The sequence below is a fragment of the Mchenga conophoros genome, linkage group LG9, assembly GCF_057382185.1.
Source record: "Mchenga conophoros isolate Kocher_MC1m ecotype Shallow Benthic linkage group LG9, M_conophoros_male_GT1.1, whole genome shotgun sequence".
Taxonomy (NCBI): Eukaryota; Metazoa; Chordata; class Actinopteri; order Cichliformes; family Cichlidae; genus Mchenga; species Mchenga conophoros.
The window spans coordinates 33181990-33188519 of NC_140534.1; the positions used below are offsets into that span (position 1 = coordinate 33181990).

Sequence of the window (6530 nt, forward strand, 5' to 3'; positions counted from 1 at the left end):
AATTCTGCTAAATCAAACATGCAGAAGTTTCCCACTATGGCAACGCATTGTGATAAAGGAGCAACCGAAAGTAGCTTTTGTCATTATTGACATTAAAGGATCAGCGTTTCATACAAATATTAGCTTAAAGGGTTCACAGCTCAAGTGGAGTTTTTAATGATTAGATAACAATTTCTACAAAACCCTTTTCTAACAATGACATTTTTAGGACTAAGGAAGGCGGAAGAAAAGAAAACCATTACATCAGAAAATGGAAATGCATCTACTGCATGTCAATAAAATCCATAAATCTATGTAATCTAATGATGGTGTGTTCAGAGGTTACTCATGGACTAATTGACACTCCCCAACTTCAGCCGCCTTCACTATCAGGACAACATCACTGTGCAAAGAGCACAACCTGGTTTCAGAAATCGTCAGAAGCTAATAGGAGTAGTTAATTTTATGAGTGATTTACAAAAGTTGTGCTGTTTTATAAACACAAGCATAGTCAGTTCATTTCAATATGACTTGCCCAATCTACCAAAAGCTGCACAATTTAGCTCAAGGTCAGAAACTATAAGATGGTATTAAGCTCCAGGGAACTTACTAACACAACAGCCAAAGCTTGTTCATTGAAATCAGAAAAGCATATAAGTATGGATCATACACACTTTCTTATTGACCACAATGGCGACAATAAGGAGAGGCAGTTAAAAGAAAAACATTTTGCCAGCAAATTGGAACCTCCTTTGGTCCTATGACAATGACCCAATGGGCTGAAGTTTTTGTTTTTTGGCAACTAGCTTTAACTAGTGTGAATGTTATTTTAATGCATGTTGTAGGCCTTTTTTAACAAACACCCATAGTAAACCAGTTGTCCAACATGTGGCCCACAGCTTTTATAGGCCATAACTGACCTTGATTGATGGTGTTAAATATAAGTGAGTCTGGCTGTGAGAATTCAGTTACAAGTCCATATTATATGGTCTAGATATCAGGTGCTCCCTGAGTTTTGGGCCACACTTGGCTGTTGTGCCAGTGCCACATCTACATGAAAAAGTGGTCCGGATGAGACCCAAATCTGTCTGTTATCTCCTTGGAAATATAGATTTTATGCTGATTGCTAGCTTTGATACATAATACTATTCTGTATTATGACACCTCAACCCAATTTGTGTTAGAATTCAAGACAAAATGTCATGGTCCGTGGTCCTGTGTCTGTGGAATGCGTGATGCTCGGGTAGCCACACCCCCGGGCTGGGCCATCACCAGCACACCTGCTCTCCATCACGGTGATTACACGGAGATCCACTTAATCCGGCGCTGACGGATGCTCCACGCCAGTCCGTTAGTCATCCCCACAGTGGTAACCAGACTTCCACGAAAAGTGTGCATTCTCTTCTGCTTGGAACTTTGTTTAACCTGCCTACTTCTGTCCAGGTTTCTACTCGGCGTCTGCTACCTGCCTGTCCTCCGGCTCAACTGGATCTCGCGGTGCTCACCTGGCCCACTCGCCATTCCCACGGACTTCCTGCCCCCACGGACTGCCACACTTCCCTCCCGAGCTCCCACGGTCCCGTTCTATCGTAAGCCCCTACTCTAACTCAGTCCTGATATGTTTTCCCCGCTTCCTGGCTCCCTAGTAATCATCTCCCCTTTCTATTGCAGCCCCCCGCCGTCCCGATCCCGGCTTCCTCGTGTCATTGTTTCCCCGGGGTTTTAGTTTCTGTTTTGCTCTCTAATTTCCCCGGGTCGCCTTTCGTTGTTTCAATAAAGTGTCTTTCTGTTAGCTCGGAGTCTGCGCCTGGATCCTTTCGTGCCCGCGCACCACGGCCCATGACGCAAAACAAATTTTCTATCCCTACGATAAATGAAAAATAACAGGAATATTGTGTTTTTTGTGTGTTTTGTTTCTAATTAGTTAATTACTTTAATTAAAATTAATCATAAGAGTTTATATTTGGAGTTAAAACTTTGTCATATATCAAAAAAGTCATTAGAAAAAATGAATCGCTTTTACCTGCAATGAGAACTGGAAGCCTTTTCCTCTCCCTTTGAAGAACTGTTTATCTATCTGCCAAACTGGGCATCAACGTACAGGGAGGGCAGAATAGTACTGCCTTTGCCAAGCAGGAAGCCAGCATCCTAAAACAACAGGGCGAGCAGCTTAAAAAGAAAGAAGATCTGGATGCAGAGCTACACGTACTCAAATCACAGAAGGCAGCTGCAGCAGCACTAGCTGAGGCTCAAGCTTAGGAAGCATCTGCACAAGAGTGAGCATCCACAACAGCCCCAGCTGGACAATATGCAGCAAATCAGGCCAATAGAACGAGTCCAAGAGTATGTGCAGCAATAATCAGAACTCGGCGACGATCTGCAGACTCCACAAGTTAATCATCCAGAACTCCTATCTTCTCTGGTGCCACAGCCAGCCATGGCCATCGATGCAACACCAAATGCTCACAAACAACCAAGTATCCATCAGCCCAGTAGGAGCAACAACCAAGAATTCACACATTTGCCAGTCTTCCGTGCTTTGAGCCCAAAGAGAGAATCTTGCAACTGGAGCTATGGAGGCGAGCCAGCAAACCATGATCGATTTCACCATCCTCAGTCTAAGGTATGGACACCCACACCTGTAAGGAGTAGTCATGCTGACACGTCTGATCTAACGAGATACCTGATACGAAAGGAGATGATCAGCTCGGGCCTGCTGAGGTTTGATGATCGACCAGAAAATTACTGGGCTTGGAAGGCTTCCTTTCTAAGTGCAATTCAAGATCTGGATGTAACACCTCAAGAAGAGCTAGACCTGCTATCCAAATGGCTCGGGCCACAATCAGCACCACAAGCCAAGCGAGTCAGGGCTGCGTACATAAACAATCCCACTGCAGGTCTTCAGATGGTGTGGCAGAGACTCGAAGACTGTTTTGGCGCACCAGAAGTCATTGAACATGCACTTTTAAAGAAAATTCAGGATTTTCCGAAGCTGATGAACAGAGACAACCAGCATTTGAGAGAGTTGGGGGATCTTCTGCTAGAACTTCATGCTGCAAAGACAAGTAGTCATCTCCCAGGCCTTTCACACCTCGATACAGCCCTGGAAAAACTCCCATACAACCTTCAGGAGAAATGGGTTACAGCTGCCTCGAGGTTCAAGAGAGAGAATGCAGTGTCTTATCCTCCATTTTAATTTTTTGTGAAACTTGTCAACGAAGAAGCTAAAATTCGTAATGACCCGAGTTTTTCTTGTGTCACCGCTGCCAATACCAACAATCCTAGAATCGAGAGAATGACACAACAGAAGTATCGTTCACATGTCTCTGCTAAGAGGATGGAGATAGCAAATAATATGGCAGCCAGCCCAAACATTCCTACAGGCAAGAACAACTTGGACCCCGATAAACAGTGTCCACTACACTGCAAGCCTCACCCTCTCAGAAAATCCCGTCTTTTCAAAAATAAGACCCTGGAAGAAAGAAAGGCATACTTAAAGGACAAGAACATTTGTTTCAAGTGTTGTTCTTCTGTGCAGCAAATGGCCAAAGATTGTCCTAAATCAGTGCAGTGCACAGATTGTGGTAGTGAAAGACATAGCACCGCACTACACCCCAATCCTCGTCCTAAAAATGCAGAGAGCCTGGTGGCTAGTGAAGGATATGGTGGGGAGGAGAGAGAAGGAGAAGCAAATGTGGCTGACGTGACATCAAAATGCACAGAAGTATGCGGAGACTCAGTTGGTTCAAGGTCATGCTCTAAGATATGTTTGGTCAGAGTGTATCCTGCTGGACAACCAGAGAAAGCTGTCAAGATGTATGCTGTTCTAGACGAACAAAGCAATCGCTCCTTGGCTAAAACATACTTTTTTGACATCTTCAACATTGAAGGACAGCTTGAGCCCTATACACTGAAAACATGCTCAGGTGTTGTGGAGATAGCAGGGAGACGAGTCCGTGACTTCATTTTGGAGTCCCTTGATGGCACCACTCAGCTTCCCCTGCCTACTCTTATTGAGTGTGATATGATACCTGATGATAGGACGGAAATCCCATCCCCAGAAGTCACTCATTACTACCCACATCTGAAGGCAATCAAGGGAAAAGTCCCAGAAATTGATCCAGAAGCTGACATCCTCCTTCTCCTTGGCAGAGACATTCTGCGTGTGCACAAAGTCAGAGAACAGCATAATGGTCTCCATAATGAACCATATGCTCAACAACTCGACCTTGGTTGGGTGATCGTAGGGGAAGTGTGTCTGGGAGAAGTGCATAAGACATCCAACATCTGTGTGTACAAGACCAACATTCTACCAAATGGACGAGCTTCACTCTTGAGTGCATGTCCAAACAATATGCAAGTCAAAGAAAAGCTTGGTTGTCACACCTCAAACCTAAGTCTTCGAAGCTCTGCACAGCACTTGAAAAGTAAGAAAAGTGAGTTTTCCAGTCAGGTGTTTCAAAGGACACAACATGATGACGTCCCGGCAATGTCGATCGATGACGAGAGTTTCTTGAAGACATTAGATGAACAAGTCTATAAAGACATTTACAATACTTGGGTTTCCCCATTACCTTTTCGGTCACCACGAAACCACCTTCCCAATAACAGACCTCAAGCATTAAAGCATCTTGCATCTCTTCGGAGAACTCTGGAGAAAAAAACCACAAATGAGGAAACACTTCATCGATTTGATGCAAAGAATATTTGTTGAAAAGCAAGCAGAGCCGGCCCCTCCATTAAAAGAAGGTGAGGAAAGGTGGTATCTACCAATATTTGGGGTTTACCACCCACAAAAACCTGACCAGATAAGGGTAGTGTTCGATTCAAGTGCCAAACATGAAGGGATTTCCCTCAATGATGTGCTCCTGAGTGGACTCGACTTGAACAACACTCTCCTTGGGGTTCTGAACCGCTTCCGCAGAGAACCTATAGCAGTTACAGCGGATGTGCAGTAGATGTTCTACTGCTTCAAGGTGTGCGAGGAACATCGCAACTTTCTGAGGTTCTTATGGTATGAAAACAATGATCTCCAAAAAGCAGTGAAAGAGTTTCGAATGACAGTACATGTATTTGGCAACAGTCCATCACCAGCAGTTGCCATTTACTGCCTCAGACGAGCTGCTAAGCAAGCAGATAAGATAAGATAAGATAAGATAAGATAAGATAACCTTTATTAGTCCCACACGTGGGAAATTTGTTTTGTCACAGCAGGAAGTGGACAGTGCAAAAGTTATGAGGCAAAAATTAGAATACAATAAGAATAAATACAGTACACAACTGTACAGAATAGAATAAAATAAAATACTATATACAGTAGAATAAAATAAAATAAATATACAATAAGATAAAAATAGAATACAAATACAAATACTATATACAACTGAGTAAAAATACAACGATGACAGAAAGGATTATTGCACTTAGTATTATTGCATATGTATGGATGTGTGTGCTTGATCAGTTAAAGTCTTTATTATGGAGTCTGACAGCAGTGGGGAGGAAAGACCTCCACTACCAGTGCAAGGGAGTTCATCACACGCAATTTTTATGTGGATGATGGACTTGCATCTTTTCCTATCGAAGCAGAAGCCACTGGTGTCCTGCGCACTGCCCAAGCGATGCTAGCTAAATCAAACATTAAGCTACACAAGATTGCATCGAACAGCAGCAGTGTTATGCAAGCATTCCCACCAGAAGACTTGGCCAAGGAATTGAAAGATCTAGACTTAGGAGTGGAGTCACTACCTCTTCAGAGGAGTCTAGGTCTAATTTGGAATCTGGAGACAGACAACTTCACCTTCTGTGTGTCGAAGGAGGAGAAGCCCTTGACAAAAAGAGGGATTTTGTCTGCAGTGAACAGTTTATTTGACCCTTTGGGATTTGTAGTGCCAGTCACAGTGGGAGGAAGACATTTAGTGAGAAACCTCTCTGTTGAACAACATGGGACACGCCATTGCCAGCTTCAAAACAAGAACACTGGAAACTCTGGAAAGACTCTATGAAAGACTAAGAACAGCTCCAGATTCCAAGACTATATGTTCCAGTGTCTTTGGCCACACAGACTCAGCACAGAGAGTTGTGTGTGTTTTCAGATGCATCAGTCATCGCTATAGCTGCTGTGGCTTACTTGAAAACAATTTCTGCAAGAGGAGAGATCCATGTGGGATTTGTTATGGCAAAGGCAAAGCTGGCCCCACACCCAGCGCACACCGTGCCCCGTCTTGAGCTTTGTGCTGCGGTTTTGGCAACTGAAATGGCAGTCTTCATCCAAGATGAAATGGATATTGACATTCATTCTGTGACGTACTATACTGACAGCAAGATAGTACTGGGCTACATATATAACACCTCACGCAGGTTTTATGTCTATGTGTCAAACAGGATAGCACAGATCAGAAAGTCGTCTCGTCCAGATCAGTGGCATTACATCACCACTGAAGAAAACCCAGCAGACCATGGAACTCGGCCAACAACTGCTGCAGCTCTCAAAAGCACCAATTGGTTCACTGGACCATCATTTCTATTGAGCCCTTCACAAGGACTCCTTC

The 6530-nt window shown here is 43.8% G+C and overlaps 1 long non-coding RNA gene across 1 annotated transcript; it reads left to right on the forward strand.

The window, feature by feature from the left end:
- The first annotated feature begins 1179 nt into the window (after positions 1-1179).
- LOC146567705 (uncharacterized) lies at positions 1180-1699 on the forward strand. Its single transcript, XR_014893777.1, has 3 exons — positions 1180-1348; positions 1423-1568; positions 1651-1699. It is a non-coding gene; the product is annotated as an uncharacterized LOC146567705 (long non-coding RNA).
- Positions 1700-6530: the final 4831 nt, after the last annotated feature.